Source organism: Xenopus tropicalis, chromosome 4, assembly GCF_000004195.4.
Source record: "Xenopus tropicalis strain Nigerian chromosome 4, UCB_Xtro_10.0, whole genome shotgun sequence".
Taxonomy (NCBI): Eukaryota; Metazoa; Chordata; class Amphibia; order Anura; family Pipidae; genus Xenopus; species Xenopus tropicalis.
Window position 1 is genome coordinate 90,208,725 of NC_030680.2, and position 24,023 is coordinate 90,232,747.

At 39.8% G+C, this 24,023-nt stretch overlaps 1 protein-coding gene across 8 annotated transcripts in view; it reads left to right on the forward strand.

Annotated features, from left to right (window-relative positions):
- Positions 1-1,332: 1,332 nt before the first annotated feature.
- gpbp1l1 (GC-rich promoter binding protein 1-like 1) overlaps positions 1,333-24,023 on the forward strand; it is a 41,162-nt gene continuing 18,471 nt past the window's right edge. For 4 of the 8 annotated variants that reach the window (XM_012961099.3, XM_012961097.3, XM_012961103.3 and 1 more), the window contains exons 1-2: positions 1,333-1,499; positions 14,776-15,580. The gene's annotated coding sequence lies outside the window, so the exon portion shown is untranslated. Of the gene's footprint in view, positions 1,500-14,775; positions 15,581-24,023 lie in introns of those variants that run through there. The other 4 variants (XM_012961100.3, XM_012961102.3, XM_012961104.3 and 1 more) reach the window with 2 other exon arrangements.

Consider the following 24,023-nt stretch of genomic DNA (forward strand, 5'->3'; position numbering starts at 1 on the left):
AATTTTTTAAAAGGGTGCACGAGATGTTAAAATGTCACAAAACACAATTTTGCACACGCAGCCAAAAGAATAAAACAACATTGACGCAATTGCATATTTGTTACATTGTAAGCGTGGCACATTATGACCCCATTCAACTCTATTCTCATATGGTGATTAAGTTGGCACTTGGCTGGTATTTTATTTTCCTGACCAGTAAAAATGATACTGCATGCGATTATTACAAGAAAAGAAAAGATGTAGATCGCCAAGTAGCAGACTGTTCCATTCTTAAAAGCCTTTCCAGATGTAAGCAACTTTTCCACGCACAACAAATGGTGAAAGAAAATGAAATAAATTATTGTTAGTGTTGCCATCTGGCCGGTAAAAATAGCACTAGGAGGCGTGTTTACTAAGATTGTCAATAAATATCTCCGGTGATGTTGCCCACAGCAACCAATCAGCACTAAGGCTGATGCCACACGCGGCGTAGGGCTGAAATTTTCGGCAAGCGGAAAAACGCTTGCCGAAAATTCAGCCCTACGCCTGCTACTTGTGCCTGCACCCGAATGAATGTGATACGCTCGGGTGCAGGCACATGTAGCCTATATATGCATGAAAACGCGAGAGAATGCAAAGTCTCGCGTTTTCATGTGTATATCGGCTACATGTGCCTGCACCCGAGCGTATTCCATTCATTTGGGTGCAGGCACAAGTAGCAGGCGGAGGGCTGAGTTTTCGGCAAGCGTTTTTCTGCTTGCCGAAAATTTCAGCCCTACGCCTCGTGTGGCATCAGCCTAAGATTTGAACAGTCACCTACAAGTTAGAATTCAAAGCAAAGACCTAATTGGTTGCTACAGGCAACATCACAGGTGATATTTATCTTCATTATTAGTAAACACAATCCTAGATGCTAGCTATTAATAAATAAGATATATAAACTATATAGGATAGCTGGGATTTTTTCCAGAGAAGCTAACAACCCTAAAGTGCTTTAAATACCAAGTACATTATTTTTAGTTATAGTTATATTAAATTATCTAATTTTACAATTAGTGCTTATGAAAGAAAATAAACCAAAGATAGACTAACTTTAGCAGGACATACCAACAAACGTTTGTAGCGCACTATAAGAGGAGAGAAACTGGTAATAACTGCTCTAAATCCATTTTAATAGTGTTTCGCAAAATCTAAAATTGTTTGTTGCGTAAAAGGTATAATATTGTAACTCGTTTAATAAACTGTTTGTAACCGCAAGTCACAATATATTAGAACAGCTCGAGTACAGAGACAGGCTTCCCAAAGGTGGCGCTGTTGTCGGAGATAGCAAAAAAGAGGTGGGAACGGTCAGTTCTGGCACCTGAAGCTGCATCTATGGTTGTGCCCCGGGGACCGCCATTTTGGTGCGCGCTTTGTTATGGTTTAGTGAAGAGCAGGAAGCGGGCACCGGAGTAGGGGAATTAAAACGGAGTCAGGTTGCATTGAAGTCGTCCTCGTTTTGATTGTACGGCTTCCACCAGGTTAGTCCTCGTTTTAGCAAGTGTCCTGCCTCCGAAGCGATTCTTCTTAACGAGGTCGTGTTTGTGTTCTTTTGGGGGCGGGGAGTCACGTGGCATTGGCTGCAATAAGGCACCCTCAGTGTGTTCGAAGCATGGAGCCAGAGTACTACTGTCTCTTGCAAAATGGAACTAAATCTTCCTACTGTTCATTGGTTGCGATGTAGCCTGGAAAGCTCTGGTTTCGGGAGCTGTTGGCCTTTACTTTCCCGGCTGTATTGAAGTAAACTCCGTCCCATGCTGTGCATTCTGGGACGTATAGTTAGGTAACACCATGGGAAAGGCAGTCTATACATGTCCAAATTCTCTGTGTTATAGTATTGAGTTAAAGTAGTCAGACTAAAGTCCCTGGACTCTTGCCCTGAATCACTTCCCATAAGTTCATTTGACGCTGAATCTTCAGCGCACACAACTGACACCTGCATGCGTTCACTGCAACATCGCCGCATACTTAGCGCCTACTTCGATATCTTCTGGCTATGGGCACATCCAGCCTGTGAAGTATTGGTCAGACCACGATTGTTTTTGTTTTTTTGTGTTTTTTTAATTCTACATCACTGATTTGTTAAGCCCCCATTACAACCTTGCCTTTTCTGTCTATATACAAATTATACTGTGGGCAACTTTGGTCCCAGTTAGTACTTTTAATTGAAACTTTTCAGACGTCCAAAAAGTACCTTTTAGACTCTTTTTTTGGTGGTGTTAGCAGGGGAAGGGGGTGTAACTTGACCAAGGTCAAGTGGAGCTTATACTGACAGAAAAGAATTCACTCTTAAATGAAAATCCATTGTTGCTGTCATTTTTTAAAACATAATTGGATTGGATTTATTGAATGTTTTTATATATGTACAGAAAGGCACATACAGTAAACATGCAGATAGGATACAAAACTGTGACCAATATTGGGGTAAAGACGCTCCGGCCCATTACATCTTCCATATAAAGAATTGTTTTTTGGTTACCAGGAATATCAAAAAGTTTTTTGTTTTATTTTTTCCAGACATTTAAACATTGTATCTGTTAATTGTGCACCAACAAAGAATATCTTGGCAAGTAGAGATCTTGACACCTGTGTCTTTGAGTCCAAAAACATTGTTTTCTACAAAGTTATGTTATCTACTGTGTAAACATGCTTTTTTGTCACTGCCCCATAGCTGCACAAAACATTATTTATTATAAAATATATTCATTTATATACTACAAAATATATCCAGTTGTTTTTAGACCAGTTGATCAGCACAGTTTCATTATATTCATTACCTAGCATTAGTTGTGATAATGCTTTCTGCAGTGTGTGAACTGGAAGGGAGTTGAGACATCTGGCATTTTATAGTGTTGGTATTGTATTTGTTTTTCTTAAAGCTGTGGTAGATTAATTTACTGAGCTTCTTTTATGCTGGGAGCAAAGGAATTTGTTGTGATATGTATAGTGTTCGATCTTGGTCACTATAGGATATAAGGCCTTGCTTTGCTGCATGTTTTGGAAGCAACAACAATACAGTATGGGAAATATAGAGTGGGGTGAACTTCAGCAGAACTTTTCACTTTATAATAACTCTTTCAGATGTTTAGCTTTCATTTTATTCAATGCTAGTATTAAACCATAACTGATGATGCACTTTTATACTTTTATGCCAAAATAACCTGTTACTCTAATTCTTGCCCTAGTGCCAGAATTGTACAGCTGATGCAGAATCATATGTTTCTGAGCCTGATTTACCCCCCCCCCCCCCCCCCCCTGCACACTGTTTTGGAGGTAACTGCTAAACACCCTGCCCCTCCCCATGTTTGTCTATGTACATGTTAGTCATCATCAGGATGAGTCAATAGAGAGAAACACCTGGCTGTGCAATGCACTTCTTTGAGATGTTTGTGGCATACACTTTAAAGGGAAGATTTACTTTTGCATTCAGGTTTGTTCTAAGTGAAAGTAACCTAAACAATACTGTAATGGGTGTTTGTTATTTTTATAATTATTCTCACCTGTTTTGCCACTCTAAAGTCTGGAACCTAATACAATCCCATTTTCAAAAAAAAGGTAGACACTGTAAAATAAAGAGAATGGGATGGTTTACAGATCATGTAAACTCTTATTTATTAAAATTTTTTGTTTTCTGTAAAATATTTGATCTTTTTGAATTTGAAGCCAACAACATATTTTAGAAAGTTGGGACAGGTGCAACAAAAGACTGGAAAAGTTGTGTAATGCTAAAAAGAGCATCCCGGACAGGCTGGGTCTCTCAGTGGCAGAGATGGGGAGGGTACACCACACTGTGAAACACTGCAGGCAAATATTGCAACAATTTAAGGATAATGTTCCTCCAGTAAAATTGCCTAGAATTTGGAGATTTCATAATCTACAGTACACAATATCATTAAAAGAATTCATAGAATAATGTGAGGGACAAGGCCGAAAGTCAGTATTGGATGGCTGTGATCTGTGGGCCCCCAGGCGGCACTGTGTTAAAAACACACACAATTCTGTAGTGGAAATCACTGAATGCTCTCGTGAATACAGAACCATTGTACTCCGTTCATCAATGCATCCACTATGTTAAAGGGGAAAAAAAAAAAAATATATATATATATATATATATATATATATATATATATATATATATATATTTATTTATTTGAGAAACTAGAGCTGGGCGGTATGACCAAAAATTTATATCACGGTATTTTTCAAAATTATATCTGTGTCACGGTATTTGACGGTATTTTTTTTTCCATGCATGATTAGGTGGTAACCCCATTTCCTAATAAATTAGAAAATAATTACTGCAGTATTGAAAATCAGAGTCAGGCAACAGAATGTCGTAAGGTAAATCAGGCAGGCTTAGTTTCCCAGGCAAGGCCGCAGACAACATAGCACAGGAGGAGGCATTTGATAGATTTAAATACCCCCCACACATGCACAGAACCGGCGCCGTCAGCGCGTCGCGGACGTGCACGCTTTGACATGTACATGCGCTTTGACGCACGTGCACCTGGACGCGCGTGCGCAACGTCCTGCAGCCAACGGGACGCGCGCACGCAAGGAGGCGCTCGAGACCGGGCTGCACGGGTGAGTACCCTGACACCCCGGTATTGCGGTATCTGAAAAATGAATATAATTTTAAAAAAAAACCACCGGTATTCGGTATTAAACGGTATATCGCCCAGCCCTATGAGAAACACTGCTGCCTTCTCTGGTCCCAGGTTCATTTAACATGGACTGAGACAAAGTGGTGAAGTGTCCTGTGATCTGATGAATTAAAATTTATTTTAAAAATCATGAACATCATGTCCTCTGGGCTAACGAGGGGAAGGACCATTGGGTTTATCAGTTCACAGTTAAAAGCTAGCATCTATGATATTATGGGGTGCATTAGCGCACATGGCATGGGTATATTGCACATCCGGGAATGCTGAACAATATTTACAGGTTTTGGTGCAATATATGCTGCCATCCAGGTGATATCTTTTTCAGGGTAGGCCTTATTTATTTCAGCAAGACAATGCCAAACTGCATTTTGCACATATTACAATTGCATGAGAGAGAATCTAAGTGCAAATCTAGCCTGTCTTTGGTCCAGAGTTGTCACCTACAGTGACTCTGATTGTGAAGCAGAAGTTTTAGCTATTTTTTTTTATTACTACTTAATGACTTCCTCTTATTCATTTTTTTTTTTTTTTTTTTTTTTAAATCTGTATTAGCTGTACCTTGTTCTGAATGCAGAGTAGCACAGTGGGGTTGACTGGCACCGTCTTAAATTGCTTCAGGTCCTGTATACATTCACTCGACAGAAGCATTCACAGCATTAGCCGAGCTGCACCTGGCTTCAGCTGTGTAGCCTCAAAAAGGGCTATTGGGGAACTATTGGGAAAATGAAAATGTAATATATGCTTGAAATGTGCTAAAATCTAAAATAGTCAATTCAATTCTGTAGTGTTTCTGAAATAATCCATTAATTTTACTATTCCCCTCTCAGCCTCTGTCTCTCCATTTTATCTTCATGCAGAAGTCAGGGTCAGATTTTGTTGGACAGGTAGGTCTAATACATCTTTTAGGGGGCTCCCTTCCTAGCAGATGTGTTACAGCTAACTAAAATTATCAACTCCAGCACAAACAGAATCTAACATAATCTGCTCTGGCACAAATCTTGCATGTAGAGAGTATACTTCTGGTTATTTAAAAAGAGTGAGACCTAGCTGCCAATTAAAATCTGATTACAGACTCTTGCATGAAGAGAGAAAGTAGAGATGGATACTGAGAGGGGAATAGTGAAGGGTAACTTAATTAATTCAGAAATATTACAGAATTTTAATTTAGTATGTTTAAAGTGAGATGAAGCTTATTTTAAACTTTCATTATTGCTGTAGTTCCCATTTAAGTGATACTGATATTTTCCAGGAAGATGTCAGCAAGCATAATATTTCCTACCGTGGCTAGTGACACCGCACAGGCTACTCCAAGGCTTCCCTCATTTTAAACATCTTACCTAAAATTATAACACATTAGCAAGCATAAGGTCAGTTGCACACTAGGCATAGAAAAAGTGTTATCAGTGCACTGATAGACATGTCGTCGGCCTGAGTGCACACACAGCACAAAAATTCTTTTGCATTTTGAATTGAGTGTCTTTGTGTGCCACTTGCCTAACTGTTCTTGTCACTATCTTTCTGTAGATTCAGTGCATGCAACATTTGGTATGCAGTGTACTGGAGACAATTTGGTTGTCTCTTAACCAGTTTAACAAGCACATCTTACTCTGAGAAACACTGGTTAGTCTGTGATTAACAGATTCTAGGAAAAATGGTGTCCCTGGAGCGTTGCAAAAGTAAGGTTAACCAACATAATAATGTGCATTAAATATATTTGTGTTTCTTTTCAAAGGAAGCTGGGGTGAAAATATTAGCTGCTTTTTATATAAACATATTACAAGTTTCTCATAACTTCTGACCACACAGCCCTGCCTCTTTTTATAAGACTTCACACCTTAATCCTGCTGGAGAGGGTTTAGGAAAACTGTGCATATTTTTGTGATGTTCTTGCTGAATAAAAACAATGGTGTTCCTTTGAGAGATGCTTAATTCAGAAGTTGTTTTGTCAATCCCAAACCAAGAGTTACTATTACTTTTACCATAATATGACCAATGGAGCTGCTTTTCTTCAGGATATTTAGATGAGGTTGGGTGATGACTGAACCAAATCCTAATTTGCATATGTCATGTGGTAACATTAACATATTAAGCCGGGTTATAAAAAGTCACATCCATCAAGTTCAAACTTAATGCCTATATATAACCTGCCTTACTGCTAGTTGATCCAGAGGAAGATAAAAAAAAAAAAAAAAAAACATTTGAAGACTCTTTAATTTCCTGCAGAGGGGGAAAATATTGGAACAGTCCCTGGATAAATTTGTACTAAGAGCTATCTCCCATAACCCTGTATTCCCTCACTTGCTAAAAAGCCATCCAGCCCCTTCTTGAAGCTATATAATGTATGTATGTATGTATATCTTTATTTATAAAGCGCTACTTATGTATGCAGCGCTGTACAGTAGAAAACATTAATACAAACAGGATGTTAAGATAATAGATAAATACAAAGTATAATAATAAATACAGATAAATACAGCAGCAATAAGTTAAGAGTCGAGGACACAAGAGGAAGGAGGTCCCTGCCCCGTAGAGCTTACAATCTATATGGGAGGGTAACTACCAGACACAAATAGGCAAATATAAGTGCTGTAGGTCACAGTGGGTGACACTACAATATAAGTGCCAGTTCCCAGATCAGGTGCTGGGCGAGTGCTCCAAAAGGTAGTCTTTAACCTTAGTTTTAAAAAGACTGGGGGAGGATTCTCTCCGGAGGAAATCAGGGAGGGCATTCCAAATGTAGGGGGCAGCCAGGCAGAAAGGTTTAAGACGGGAAACCGCAGTAGTAGTGGGGGGCGCAACCAAACGATTGCTCTGCGAGAAACGAAGGAGTCGGCCGGGAACATACGGAGACACAAGGGACGAGATGTAGTGAGGGGCAGAGGAATGGAGGGCTTTAAAGGTTAGGAGAAGAAGTTTGTAGGATATTCTTTGTTTGATAGGAAGCCACGATAAGGACTTTAGCAGGGGAAGGGCCTGAACTCTCCTGGATGAGAGGAGGAGAATTCTGGCAGCAGTGTTTAATATAGACTGTAGGGGGGAAAGATGGGAGTTAGGGAGGCCGGTTAGTAGCAGGTTGCAGTAATCCAGTCATGACAGGATGAGAGCATGCATGAGCAGCTTAGCTGTTACAGTAGAAAGAAAGGAACGGATTTTGGCAATATTGCGTAAGAAAAAGTGACAGGTTTTGACAGTGGAGTTAATGTGGTTAGAAAAGGAGAGACTGGAGTCAAAGATCACCCCCAAACAACGCGCCGAATCGACGGGGTTTATGAGGGTGCCATCAATAGAGATAGAAAAGGGGGGGGTAGGACCAGGCTTAGGCGGAAAAATCATTAGTTCAGTTTTTGTTAGGCTGATATAATGTATCAGCCAGTACGACTGATTCAGGGAGAGAATTCTACAACTTCACAGTTCTCACAGTAAAAAAAAAAAATAATTTTCAAATATTTAGATAGAACCTCCTTTCTTCTAATCATGTGTTAGTTAGCAGGACATACTGGTAAAGCATTACAGAGATTATTATATGATCCCCTGATATATTTGTACATAGTTATCTTCAGCCATTAAGCACCTCTTCTCCAGTGTAAACAACCCTAACTTGGCCAGTCTTTCTTCATAACTGAGACTTTCCATACCCTTTACCAGCTTAGTTGCCCTTCTCTGGACTCTAACGCAATAATATCATGTTTGGGAACTGGAGAACAAAACCGAACTGCATATTCTTGATGGGGCCTTGCCAGTGCTCTATGAAGTGGAAGAATAACCACCTCCTCCCGCGAATCTATGCCCCTTTTAATAAAGCTGAAAACCTTGTTTGCCCTTGCAGCTGCTGCCTGCAAGCTGCTTGGCTTGCTAAAGCCAAGTTTAATTTCTACAAGGACCCCAAGGTCCTTCCTTATTATGAATTTGCCTAGTGTAGTCCCATTAAGGGTATAAGTGGTTTGCATATTTTTACATCCCAGGTTCATGACCTTACATTTATCCACGTTAAATCTCATCTGCCACTTAGCCGCCCAGATTGCTTGTTTGTCAAGATCCTGCTGCAAGGATACCACATCCTGGATGGTTTTGATTGGGCTGCAGAGTTATGTCTTCTGCAAGCAGTGATACATTACATTTAAACACAAGTGGCCCCAGTACAGAACCCTGGGGACCTTAGTGAGGACTTTACTCCAAGTAGAGAATGTACTATTAACAACCACCCTTTGTACCCAATCCTATAGCCAGTTTCCTATGCATGTGCAAACGACTTCACTAAGACCAAGGAGACCTTAGTTTATAAAGTAGTCATTTGTGGGGAATGGTATCAAATACTTTAGCAAAATCCAAATAGATCACATCTACTGCACCCCCCACTGTCCAACTTCTTACTAACCTCATCATAGAAAACAATCAAATTGGTCTGACATGATCTGTCTTTCATAAAGCCATGCTGATTACTGCTCATAATGCCATTCTCCAGAACATCATTTTGCATGTGATCCCTTAACAAGCCTTCAAATAACTTGCCAACCACGGATGTAAAACTTACTGGCCTATAATTGCCAGGCTGAGATCATAATCCCTTTTTAAATATAGGAATGACATCAGCTTTCCTCCAGTCCATATGTACTGTACCAGATGAAAGCGAGTCTGTGAATATCAGAAAAGAGGCCATTGTAAAACTGCACCTAGCTCTCTCAGTACCCGAGGGTGTATTCCATCTGGCCCTGGTGCCTTGTTTGCATTAATTCTGAGTTAAACTTTATGCACCATATTGTTAGTCAACCACTTATTAGAATGGGCTGAGCCAACATTGCAGCTATTGGATGGGTCTTGGCACTTTGGCTCCTCTACTGTATACACAGAAGAAAAGAACTGGTCTAGCACATTTGCCTTTTCTGTATCCGTTATAACCATATTGTTACCATAATTCAACGGGGCCACACTTTTAGCCTCTGCAACAATGCACTCCTCATTTTCTGTTTTGCTTTTTGGATTGTTGTTTTACAACATCCCTTAAATTCTGCTTTTTCTTAAATGCCTTCCTTTTTTTCCCCTATTAACGTCTTTATCTTCAAGATAAGCCTCATAGGGTGATTCTTAACGCTTTTACATTTACTTCTTAAGGGAATAAATTGAGAACAGTAATAATTTAATATAATTTTTAATGTTAACCATTGCTGTTCTGTGTTTTTAGCAGAAAACATGATTCCCCAGTGTATGCTCTGAAGCGCTGCCCTTAAGGAGCTAAAATTTTGCTTTTCTAAAATTCAAGGTCTTCTTTGCCCCAGTGTATATTTGTGTTTTGCACCAGACATCAAATGAAATAACATTTTGGTCACTGCTACCCAGGGGTTCCACCACTTATACACTATAAATTTTGGGTCGTTAGAGATCACTAGATCCAGTATAGCATGGTTTCTGGTTGGCTCCTCAAAGCCTGTGACAATAAGCTGTTATGCAATAAGTTTATAAACTTGTTCCCATTTACTGTCCTGGCAGTACAATTGCTCCAGTCAATATCAGGGTAATTAAAAAAAATTATCACTTGCACCAAACTAGGCAGTTTTCATGTGCTCATTCAGTGTGATCATTGCAGCTCCCACTCGATAAATTAAAGCTGATACACTATAGAGTGTATATTGTCTTTTGGAATATGTATTTCTCCCCTTCCCCCTTACAAAATAATGTTTTTGCTTTTTGTGCACTAACTGTTCACTGTTGATTTAATGTACAGTATTACAAGTATTGGACCCCTTATCCGGAAACCCGTTATCCAAATAATTCTAATTTTTAAAAATGATTTCCTTTTTCTCTGTAATAATAAAACAGTACCTTGTACTTGATCCTAACTAAGATATAATTAATCCTTATTGGAGACAAAACAATCCTTTTGGGTTTAATTAATGTTTAAATAATTTTAGGGTAGGAGATCCCGAGCATTCTGGATAATGGGTACCATACCTGTACTAAAACAAGCTGTCTTCTTAGCTTTGCTCTCCTGTGGAGGCTCTTTTATGCCTTATACATGCTGAAAGGTGATTGGCAGTTATGCAGGACATACACCCAGGGTCAGACTGGGACACCAGGAAAAAACCTGGTGCCCCCCTTACCCCCTAAGAAAGCAATGTGGCGTGCAAAGCAGTGTAAAGGAGGTACACTTGCAAACCCTAACTGAGGTGGGAGGCCCCCAAGTTGGCAGCTTCAGTGGGCCCAGACTCTGCATGCACCACTACTGTTGTAAGCAAGAGATATAGTATGTAATGCAACAGGTGTGGCTGTTCCAGAACCTAGTTTTCCAATGTGGGATGGTAAATTGGTAGGGATGCACCAAATCCATTACTTTAGGAAATTAAGATAAGGAAGGGTTAAAGGGAACCGCACAGTGAAAATTACGGTGTTAATGTGACAAATTCACATGATTTTAAGGATTCGGATTCAGTTTGGCCAGAGGCATGAATTCGGCAGAATCTTGGCTGAATCCCGAACCAAATCCTGGCTTCGGTGCATCCCCTATAAATTGGGCTTTTTGCCAACAACTTCTTATTCCCACCATGGCAAAACAACAACTAGCTGTAGTTTCTTTCAGAATCTGTTAATTCTTCATTAGTTTATAAATAGTGGACATAAAGAATGTTAACATTTAAGCTTGCTCTAAATCAACAAGTACCAATACATGTATGAAAATATTTCCATTTCATTAATCTTTTGGTGCATAACAAAAGCTTTCAATTAAAGGGGACCTGTCACCTTGAGAAATAATTAAAAGAAACGATTCTATCATGCTAGTTGAGAGAAATATATTTTACTAACATTATATAAATTATTTAGATGCTTTCCTTAGGATACACGATTGCAGGAACACATCATTTTGTGAACACTGTTAAGGCAAGTTTTGTATCACACCCAGATCATCTTTTGTATGCACCAGAATGGGAGACCTAAAGGTGGCCATACATGGGCCGATTCTAGCTGCCAGTATCATTCCATTAGACCGACTCAGCAGCTTATCGGCCCATGTATGGGCACTAACGACGGGTAGGTTTAAAAATTTAGTCAGAACGGGACTGCATTGGCTCATTGATGTGGCCCCGAACCGACTACGCCTATACCCAAAGTACACCCCAGGGCTTATTGATCGAATTAGCCTGAATTAACCCGATATCACCCACCTGTAGGTGGGGATATTGGGAGAAGAGCCGCTTGCTTGGTGACCTCTCCGCTCCATTGTGTAACTTTAATGCTCAGGCTACACAATTGTAGAGCATGAGGAGGAAGGGATAATAAGGAGTGCAGTCACATCTAAGAAGTGCTGAATAGAAACTGACTACTCCACCTCTATTCCTCATACAAGTGGGGTATGCAATTTATGATTTATTGATGTGGGGTCCGGCCTGAAACCTGCGGGATGGGTGGCTGACATCTGCACATCAAAAGCGGGGCATGGCTGGGTTTGGGCTGAGCTTTTCTGCCTCCCGCCCATGACCTAACTGAGCTCTGGCTTTGGAACCATCTATTTATAGGTGAGCCTGCCCTGCCTCCTTCATGATGTCAGAAATAGATGTGGTGCTGCGGGTCTAGTGCAGGTTGGGAGGGGTGGGATATGGTAAACTGACATCACTAATGATTGACAGCTCAGATTTTAAATACAGCTATAACCAGTATGAATGTTTTTATTAAAAAAAAAAAGTTTGCCAAGGACTTTTATCATACAGTTTCCCTTTAATCTGTGATTGTATTTCAGGTAAAAGTGTTTCTGGTCTTTTTCACAGTCCCTTTTTTATCTGCAATAGAAAGCAATGGAGTTACATCAAGTGCCTTTATTTAATTTTTTTTTTTTTTGCCAAAAAACTGCTGTCTGTATTTTGTATTTAAAAAAAAAAAAAAAAAAGACTACCTATTAAGGCTCCAAAAACTTAAAGAAATTAAGAAAGTCCTGTCACTTGGCTGAATCTCGGATTGTGTGCAATGGTGGCCATACACTGTAAGATCTGTTCGTTTGGCAAGGTCGCCAAGTGAGTGAATCCTCTCCTGATATGCCCCCCCCCCCCCCACTGGTGTGCAATATTGGGCTAATTCGATTGAATTAAAACTATGGGCATAGACTGTCTAAAGGACCGATAGCAGCTGAAATCCGCCCATGTATGGCCACCTTGAACGCAGGCACTGAATCAGCCAATACAGGCCTCTGCTTATTTGTAGTGGCTGTAGTGGTTTTTGTGGTATTTTATCACAGGCCGAAGATCAGACCCATGTGGCACTACTAATAGCACTACTATGTGCACATATGTAATGTGCAGGCAGCTTTTAGTCATTTTTTACAATTTAAAATCGCCTATAAAGTTTTAAAGGAGTAGTTGACATTTAAGTCAATTTTTAATACATTATAGAATGTCCTATATTTAGCAACTTTTTTAAATGGTCTTCATGTTTTTTTTAATTATTTGCTTTATTTACTTTCACTGATCCCAGCAGCCCAAAGACCATATTGCTCTCTTGGACGATAGCAAGCTGCTGAAACTAAAATGCTAAACAAAATGCTAAATAATTCAACAACATAAAAAATCATGATCAGTTGCACATTTTCTCACTATCACTGTCCACATCATGGTAAATGCTAATTTAAAAGTGAACAATTCGGTAAGACGTTGCAATAGGTAGACGAACCCATTTGTCTTATTATAAGTTCATTTATGGTGTTTTGTGATGGTGTCCACTGGATCAGGTATTCAGCAATAAAATGGGTAGTTCCCCTATAGATTTAGTTTAGCATCAAGTAGACAATGGTATTCTAAAACAGTTTACTATACAGGTATGGGACCTGTTTTCCAGAATGCTTGGGACCTGGGGTTTTCCAGATAAGGAATCTTTCCGTAATTTTGATCTCCATAACGTGTCTGCTAAAAGTCTTTTAAATATTGAATAAATCTAATAGCATTGTTTTGCCTCCAATAAGGATTAATTATAACTTAATTGGCATCAAGTACAATATACTGTTTTATAATTACAGAGAAAAAGGAAATCATTTTTTAAAATTAGATACTTATAATGGAGTCTATGGGAGATAACCTTTCCGTAATTTGGAATTTTCTGGATAACTGGTTTCCGGATAAGGGATCCCATACTTGTACTGGTCTTTATTTTTTTGTATATAGCTTTCCCTTCTGCAGCTGTTCAGATTGGAATTCTAGCAGCAATCTGGTTGCTAGAGTTTAATTAACCCTAGCAACCAGGCAGAGATTTGAATGATAGAGGGTCTAAATAAAAAAATAATAATTAAAAATGAAATAAACTTACACAGCAATAGATTTTGGCTTTGTTGGCAGCAGCCCTCTTGAAAGCTGGAAAGTTTAAAAAAAAAAAAAAAAAAAGCAATATACAAACTATAAAAAATGAAAAACAATTGAGAAGTTGCTATGTATAGGGTATTCTGTAACACACTAAAAGTTTAAAGCTTAATAACTACTACCCCATTGCCATAAGGACAATTTTTAAGGTCATTTTTGCCTTAAAACTGCAGTATTTTTAATTCCTTATCTTTGATAAATTGTAAAATCTGCAACATCTGTATAGTAAGGTTACAAAAATGCAGTAGTGCATAAAGGAAAATGTACCAGCACATGAAAGACATAAACAGTAGACGCCCTCAAATCATACACCACTTTGCTCACCATTGTTATGTGCTATTTTCATGTAAAACATTTTTATATACATTTTTCCTAATGCTCATAACTTCAATTACTGTGACTTCTTTGTGTGTGTGCTTATTTGTTGAAATTGTGGATGTTACAAACCAAGCACATGTATTTATGATAATATTTGAATATGCTTGTTTGTTTATTAAACTGCATGTTTATTTATAAAAACTGTATTTTCTACAGCCATAGGTCAATAACTCAGAAGGACTGCTTTTCTTTCATTAGTGCTAAGTATATTTGCTCATAGCAACCATTCATATTTTTTTTCTTTTAATTTGTAGAAAACCAGTTTATTTGGTTGCTATGCATGGCAGGACTATTGCACTATAGCATTTACATTTTGTAAGTAAACCCCCGAAGAATAAAAAGAATTGTAAATAAAGTTGAGTTTTTTGTTTTTTTTTTCTTTGCAGTTACTGCTTCCCAACTGAGGTGCCATGTTGAAAGAGGGCTGCTGACGTTTTCTTCCCCAGCACTGCAGGAATTCATATTCTGGAAGTGTATTTATCATCTGTCCTCCTCTGTGATTTACACTCAGTATTTTGGACTTCGCACTACATTACTGATGTTGAATTTAAGACAAGAAGATTTTTTTAAGTCCTGCTGTTTTTTGCTTCAAAAAGTGTTTATAGTGACCGCAGCAAAATATTGTTAGCTGCCTAGTATACAAAATAGGTGTAGTCAAGATTTTAGATTCTCTTTGCTCTTTTTTGTCATCTCTTTGTAGTCTTTTGCCTGATTAATGAAGGCACCAAATGGCAGCATTGTAGGTTTGGCAAGACAAGCCTGGGCTTCTAGTGGACTGTTGTTTGAAGGCCCTGGTTATATATATAACTAAGAAAAACTAAATGGGCAAACTGGTATGACCCACAACCATTCCACATTAATTGAAACAGAAGACTCTTTAATGAGTTGAACATCATACTTAGGATTTTTTTCTGCTCTTGCATTGACTCCTTATTTTATCCCATGTGAACAGTCTGTTTCACACTTATTTTTTCCCCCTGTGTTGCTGAAACAATCTGAAAGGATGAGCACTTAAAAAAATAAAAAGTTTGAAAATAGAAGCTGGCATGTAGTAATAGGGTATTAACCCTACCAGCCTTTTGGAGGGGCCCTTTATACCCCCTCTAGCCAAGGAATAAGAAACATATCTGGGAACTATTGCCTTTAAATAACAAAACTGGAAGGATTGGCCTGCAGTTCTCAAGGTGAGGGGTAAGTAACTGTTTTTATTATATACTTAATAATTGCTACATTGCTCATATGTGGTCCAAGTAAGAGCAACTGCTAAAGCACTGCATATAGTGGCACCCCGCAGAACAGCAGCTGCATGTAAAATGTAGTGGAATACTAAGGGGCCGATTCATTAAAACACAAGTTCGAATCCCGAATGGGAAAAATTCGGATTGGATACGATAATTTCTGAAGATCGCAAATATCAAGAAAATGCTTACGAACAAAATCGTAATAGTCACGATAATATCGTATTGGCGATCCGAAAGTCATTAAATTTTCGTACCGAACGATTGTAAACAGCAGTATAACCTTTCTGAATTTTTAGCGCGGGTGTACAGAAAAGTTGCCCAAGCGCGAAAAAAACGGCAAAAATACGATCAGAGCGTTCGAATGAACGCTCCGAGCTTTCGTGTCTTAATAAATCTCCCCCTAAGTATCAAACCACTGTTTTGCATCTTAACCATGCAGACTGTAGAACTGGGAAGAAAAGCTTTTTTGAAAGGATTTTGGTTGCTGAACATAGTATATTATAGTAAGGTAAGATGGTGACTATAAAGGTGGCCCTACACAGGCTTATAAAGGATGCCAACTCAGCCTCTAAACTAAGTGGGGTAGATATCTTACAGGTATTATCCTTGTGGGCCCCATGGCTCACAATTCAATTCAGCCTGATTTCACCCAGTATGTGGGTAGCCAACTTGGGCAGAGATATAAAAACTATATGGAACTTTAGGCTGGTTTTCCCTATGCTGTGGTCCTTGAGCTTTTTTTTTTTTTTGTGCTAATGTCAGCAGCCAAAAACAGCCTTTGGTTAAAAGGCTGTTGGTTAAACCACTTAAAGGAAAACTATACCCCCCCAAACAATGTAGGTCTATGTAAAAATATTTTTACAGAAAATATTGCATAAACAAACTCATATGTAAAACCCTGTTTCATCTACATTTTTATAAAAATATACTTTTTAGTAGTATGTGCTGTTGGGTAATCCTAAATAGAAAATTGCCATTTTAAGAATTAAAGGACAAGGAAAGTCAAAATCTATTAAGCACACTATTCAATAGTACTACTCATATGTAAAACCCTGTTTCATCTACATTTTTATAAAAATATACTTTTTAGTTGTATGTGCTGTTGGGTAATCCTAAATAGAAAATTGCCATTTTAAGAATTAAAGGACAAGGAAAGTCAAAATCTATTAAGCACACTATTCAATAGTACTACTATTGCTTTGTAAAAATGCTATATTTCTGGCTTGCCTAATGAAAGATTTACAGAGATACACCTACTACATACTCGTTTCAGTGAATGGCGCCGCCATCTTTAATAAGGGATTCCCACTTCCTTTCCCTCACCGTCTCTACTGCGCATGCATCCCCAACATCCTCCTGCATCCCCTCTGCGGCTCCCCCAGAACCCCACTGCTGCGTACTCGTACTCGTTTCAGTGAATGGCGCCGCCATCTTTAATAAGGGATGCCCACTTCCTTTCCCTCACCGTCTCTACTGCGCATGCATCCCCAACATCCTCCTGCATCCTCTCTGTGGCTCCCCCAGCACCCCCCTGCTGTGTCCTTCTGTGTGTGGCTGCATTCTCTTGTTATGGCCCCGGCTCGCCCCTGCATCCACTTTTTATATAGCGCGTCACCATAGCAACCGGACGCTTGCTATTGGTTCATGCTCGTAGTGGGAGTGACAGAGGGTCCGTGGGAAGGGAAGCGATCCTGCTTGTGCTTGCTCACAGAAGATCTAAATGCTTACTAAAGAGCTGGTCTTAGTCTCGGTGCAGGAGCGATGCATTATGGGAATCTTCTCTACCCAGCTCAGCGTTTTTTCTTCCTGTTTGGCTTCTGATCATCTAACCGGTTGAAATATGGGGAGGCTTAAGGGCACTATTGAGACAACTGAAGGTATGCCTGCAGCTTGAGATTAACTCTTTATTAGCATTTCCTTCTCCTTTAAAGGCCACCTCCTGGTATCATAGGATTCACAGTGCACACAAACAAGCCAAGGCACACATACATGCTAGGTTATCAGCCAATGAATGGACAGAGTTCTGTTTTCTGCTTCCACAGCCCAACCAATCAGCAGAACAATGGGAAGGGAGCAAGATAGCAGCTCCCATTAGATATCAGAATAGCACTCAATAGAAAGAAATCAAAGTCTGGCTTGCGACTCCCCCAGTTATTTCCTTTTTCTTTGTAATTATAAAACAGTACCTTGATCATAACTAAGATATAATTAATCTTTATTTGAGGCAAAACAATCCTGTTAGGTTTATTCAATATTTAAATGATTTTCAGCAGTCTTAAGGTATGGAGATCCTAATTACGGAAAGATCCCTTATCCAGGAAACTCCAGGTCGCTAGCATTCTGGATAACAGGTCCCATACATGTACTACACGTTTTTATTTTTGTCTTTTGTTGGTAGTATTAAGATGCAGTCATTTGTACTCTGTACAACTAGCCATGTAACCTACAGCTACTCACTGTCTCCTTAAAGGAGAAAGAAAGGCTTATAAAGAGTTAATCTCAAGATACAGGCATACCTTCAGTAGTGCGCATATGTCTCCCCATATTTCTCCTGGTCAGATGATCAAAAGGCTGAGCTCTGTAAAGAAAATTCCCATAATGCCAGCTGCTGCACCAAGACCCCTGTACATGCCCAGTTTGTAAGACTATGAGGAAGTTTCCTGCTGATTGGCTCAGATCACACATTCCTAAGGGGGGAGGGAGTACTTAGCATTCTTGAGGAAGGAGGGAGCAGTAGAGAGGAGAGAGCTGTGCAGACTCTGGCACTGGAATTACAGAGACAAGAAATCCTGTTTCTTTTGATAAAGGACAGTGCAGCGTTTCTGTGAGTGCTTATGGCTGTATTTACATAGACCTTTCTGATAAAGCTTACTTAGTTTTTACCTTTCTTTCTTTTTCTTTAAACTCTGTGGGTCTGCCCACATGCTGGACCTCAGGGTGGGGCTTGAACATTGAAGGTGTTAAATCTACTGTTTTAAATAAATTATAATATTGTGTATTTTTTAACCCTATTATGTTTAACAAGTTTTTATAAAAGTGTGACATCAGTACAAAAGTGTCTAAGATATAAGCTGACTTCATTTAATGGGATGCAAAGTTTAGCGATGGTAATTGAGTCCCTTAAAGGACAATGAAAGGTTAATTTAAATTAAAAATACGTCTAAAGTATTACTGCATATCTAAATTCCCAGATCCCTGCTTGCTTCTCTGAGATATGGTGCTGGCAGCCTACAGCAGTGTGAAGACTACAGTGACATCACTGAAATCTCTCTGTGCTTCCTGTAGGCTGCCAGCGGCAGCATTCCTATTCTCTGAGCATGTGTGTAACTTGATCCTGTCTCCTGTTCTGAGCTACACATGCCCACCAGCCAATCAGAAGGGGATCTGGCAGAGGGAAGCGGGGGAGGAAATGAAACGCATGTGCAGTATGAAGCAAGGAGGGAAAGGAAGGGAGAATACCTTTTTAGAGATGGCTGCCTGTTCTAGAAAATGTGAAGTGAGTGTGACTGAGTAAATATTTGATTAGGTGAGCCAAAAGTGTGGGGTTTTTACTAAACCATAGGAGGACTATTGGGCAGTATGCTTTTTAAATTTTGACTTGCATTCTCCTTTAAACCTATACTAAAACAATTCTATGAAAATATGTCTATGAAGATTTTCATTCATCCAGGTCATGGTATATCTAGTATAAATAAATTTTAAAGCAACTGGACTTGTTAAGTAATCATTGAAGACGTTTCACTACTCATCCGAGCAGCTTCTTCAGTTCAACTGACTGGTATGGGAAGTCCTCAGCATATATACTCTTCCACTAATCCAATCACAATGGCACTTAGTAACTCTTCAGAAAGGTGACATCTGAAACTCACAGAGGTGTGAATGCTGTGGAGTTACTTTGAAAGGATTACCAAAGTATCATGCATCTCTTCAAAGCAGGTGTTACTTGTTAGAGTTACATGAATGGATGTGTGAAGAGTTCTGAAACTGCCGGGGTACAGATGTTAGAACAGCATTTCCACCACAGGGCGGAATGTGTGACAACTGATACAGAGTCCAAGGACAAGAATGTAAACATCTCAGAGGAGCACTGAAAGCTTGTGGCTACCCAGACTGGGCCTTTGTCAAAACAAGAGCACCTAAGCCCAACAGGAACACCAAAAGGAATAACCGTCCTGAGGCAGAGAGAAGGCGCAATATAGTCATCCCATATGTAGCAGGAGTGTCGGAGAAACTCAGGAGAATTTTCAACAAACACCACATCCCTGTGTTTTTCAAACCTAGCAACACACTGAGACAAAAACTTGTACACCCAAAGGATCCAACACCAAATGAAAAACAAAGCAATGTTGTATACGCAGTCCAGTGTAGCGAGGAGTGCACAGACCTTTACATTGGTGAGACAAAGCAACTGCTCTCCAAGCGAATGGCTCAGCATAGGAGGGCGAACACTACAGGCCAGGACTCTGCTGAATTTCTACACCTAAAAGACAAGGGACATCCTTTGAAAATAGCAACGTCCAAATTTTGGACAAAGAAGACCGCTGGTGTAAAAGAGGCCATTCATGTCAAAGTGGAGAAACCATCCCTAAACAGAGGCGGGGGACTTCAACACCATCTGTCTGCTACATACAATGCTGTTCTAACATGGATGTGTGAAGAGTTCTGAAACTGCCGGGGTACAGATGTTAGAACAGCATTGTATGTAGCAGACAGATGGTGTTGAAGTCCCCCGCCTCTGTTTAGGGATGGTTTCTCCACTTTGACATGAATGGCCTCTTTTATACACCTCTTTCAAACCAGCGGTCTTCTTTGTCCAAAATTTGGACGTTGCTATTTTCAAAGGAGTGTCCCTTGTCTTTTAGGTGTAGAAATTCAGCAGAGTCCTGGCCTGTAGTGTTCGCCCTCCTATGCTGAGCCATTCGCTTGGAGAGCAGTTGCTTTGTCTCACCAATGTAAAGGTCTGTGCACTCCTCGCTACACTGGACTGCGTATACAATATTGCTTTGTTTTTCATTTGGTGTTGGATCCTTTGGGTGTACAAGTTTTTGTCTGTGTGTTGCTAGGTTTGAAAAACACAGGGATGTGGTGTTTGTTGAAAATTCTCCTGAGTTTCTCCGACACTCCTGATACATATGGGATGACTATATTGCGCCTTCTCTCTGCCTCAGGACGGTTATTCCTTTTGGTGTTCCTGTTGGGCTTAGTTGCTCTTGTTTTCACAAAGGCCCAGTCTGGGTAGCCACAAGCTTTCAGTGCTCCTCTGAGATGTTTACATTCCTTATCCTTGGACTCTGTATCAGTTGTCACACATTCCGCCCTGTGGTGGAAACATCTGTACCCCGGCAGTTTCAGAACTCTTCACACATCCATTCATGTAACTCTAACAAGTAACACCTGCTTTGAAGAGTTGCATGATACTTTGGTAATCCTTTCAAAGTAACTCCACAGCATTCACACCTCTGTGAGTTTCAGATGTCACCTTTCTGAAGAGTTACTAAGTGCCATTGTGATTGGATTAGTGGAAGAGTATATATGCTGAGGACTTCCCATACCAGTCAGTTGAACTGAAGAAGCTGCTCGGATGAGTAGTGAAACGTCTTCAATGATTACTTAACAAGTCCAGTTGCTTTAAATTTATTTATACTAGATAATTCTATGAAAAGCCATAAAAACGTGCCAAAAAAGAATGGGTGCAATATTTTTCTTTTAAGAAGTGCCCCCCCAAACCACCCCCAGCCTATTAGTGTCACACTGCCAGCTGCATTTCCAACAAATCTAGCGGGGCAAGGCATTGGCCTGGATTTGGTGTGCTCCAGTAGACCAGCAGTACTGCCTGCATTTGTATCCCAGACTTTGAAAGGATTGCCCTCCTCCCACAGACCATTGTTACCAAAGGAAGAAAGAGACTGCTGCCTTCTGTCTCGATCATCTTGCAAATAATGCTGGGGCTGCTTCGGAGGAGCTGTTCTGAGGGAAATAATGTAATGCAAATTGTTTTTTAGTAGGGATGTACCAAATCCACTATTATGGGATCCGGTCAAACCCTGAATCCTTTGTGATAGGTTCAGCCGAATACCAAAATGAATCATCATAATTTGCAAATGCAAATTAGGCCACGGAAGAGAAAAATTTAGGTGTGACATAATGTAAAGTGATTTTAAGGATTCAGATTCTCCCAGATCTTAATCTTGCTGAAAAAGGGTGAATCCTGAACCAAATTATGGATTCAGTGCATCCCTATTTTCTACTAATTCTTACACGTTTAAAGAACACACTTTGCTGCATTGATTATTTCTACTGACCACAGCAAAAGCCAACTGAAAATAAGTATGCATGGTACAGTTAGTGATGTTTTTAGGTTTGCTTTCCTTTGCAGTTGGCTCCACTGTGATCATTAGAGAGGACAGCTACAAACCATGCTGATTAAAGAAAATCAAAACTTCATTTGCCAAATGCAGCTGAGGGAACTAGTGCATATATCATATAAACCATAATAAAAATCTGTATAGCAAAGTGGCTTTTTTAAGTATTATAACCCCTACACTTTAGGGAAAGATTTTACATCCCCTTTAAGACTCATTGGTCTCATTTGTTGCTTAAGTGTCAAAAAGATAGTTGGAGGAAGTGGCTTTTAGTTGTTTTCCATTTAGTCATAATTGTACATTTGTCTCTGTTATAGAATAACTTGTGACCTGGTCTCAAAAACAAATCCACATGCTTTATGGCTCTTCATTCATTTGTAGACCTGCAGTGTGCTACTGCCTAAAACTAGGGTTGCCACCTTTGCTCTTTACGAAAGTCAGGCAGGGGGGCAGCCATGACATCATTGGTTGGGCAGTGGCTTTACTAAGGGGAATGGTGATGTCATGGGGCATGGCTATGATGTGGCAATCACGATTGGCCAATTGCCACATCAATCTAGCAGAGTCCTGCCCAATTTTGCTAATTTAAAAAACTGGGCCAGACAGTTTTGACCTGAATAGACCACCTGAAATCCAGGCTGTCTGGGTCAAAACTGGACAGATGGCAACCCTACCTAAAAAACAATTTGCTTTTTAACATGTTTTGATTTGATTAGTAATCACACATTGCAGTTCACAATACTATTAGTTTGTGCCAGCATGGTTTTATGCGTAACAGATCTTGCCAGACTAATTTAGTCGCCTTTTATGAGGAGGTGAGCAGGAACCTTGATGCTGGAATGGCAGTTGATGTCATCTACTTGGACTTTGCTAAAGCGTTTGATACAGTACCTCACAGAAGGTTAATGATCAAATGAAGGAATATTGGCCTAGAACATAATATTTGTAATTGGATAGAGAACTGGCTGAAGGATAGAGTACAAAGAGTGGTTGTAAATGGAACATTTTCTAATTGGACCAGTGTGGTTAGTGGAGTACCGCAGGGGTCAGTCCTTGGGCCTTTGCTGTTTAACTTGTTTATTAATGACCTGGAGGTGGGCATAGACAGTACTGTGTCTATTTTTGCTGATGACACTAAATTGTGCAAAACTATAAGTTCCATGCAGGATGCTGCCGCTTTGCAGAGCGATTTGACAAAATTAGATAACTGGGCAGCAAACTGGAAAATGAGGTTCAATGTTGATAAGTGCAAAGTTATGCACTTTGGTAGAAAGAGTATAAACGCAAACTATCTACTGAATGGTAGTGTGTTGGGGGTTTCCTTAATGGAGAAGGATCTGGGGGTTTTTGTAGATCACAAGTTGTCTAATTCCAGGCAGTGTCATTCTGTGGCTACTAAAGCAAATAAAGTGCTGTCTTGTATAAAAAAGGGCATTGAGTCAAGGGATGAGAACATAATTTTGCCCCTTTATAGGTCCCTGGTAAGGCCTCACCTTGAGTATGCAGTGCAGTTTTGGGCTCCAGTCCTTAAGAAGGATATTAATGAGCTGGAGAAAGTGCAGAGACGTGCAACTAAACTGGTAAAGGGGATGGAAGATTTAAACTATGAGGTGAGACTGTCGAGGTTGGGGTTGTTTTCTCTGGAAAAGAGGCGCTTGAGAGGGGACATGATTACTCTGTACAAGTACATTAGAGGGGATTATAGGCAGTTGGGGGATGTTCTTTTTTCCCATAAAAACAATCAACGCACCAGAGGTCACCCCTTTAGATTAGAGGAAAGGAGCTTCCATTTGAAGCAGCGTAGGTGGTTTTTCACGGTGAGGGCAGTGAGGTTGTGGAATGCCCTTCCTAGTGATGTGGTAATGGCAGATTCTGTTAATGCCTTTAAGAGGGGCCTGGATGAGTTCTTGATCAATCAGAATATCAAAGGCTATTGTGATACTAATATCTACAGTTAGTACTAGTGGTTGTATTTATAGTTTATGTATGTGAGTGTATAGATTGGTAGGTGTGGGTTAGGTGTGCTGGGTT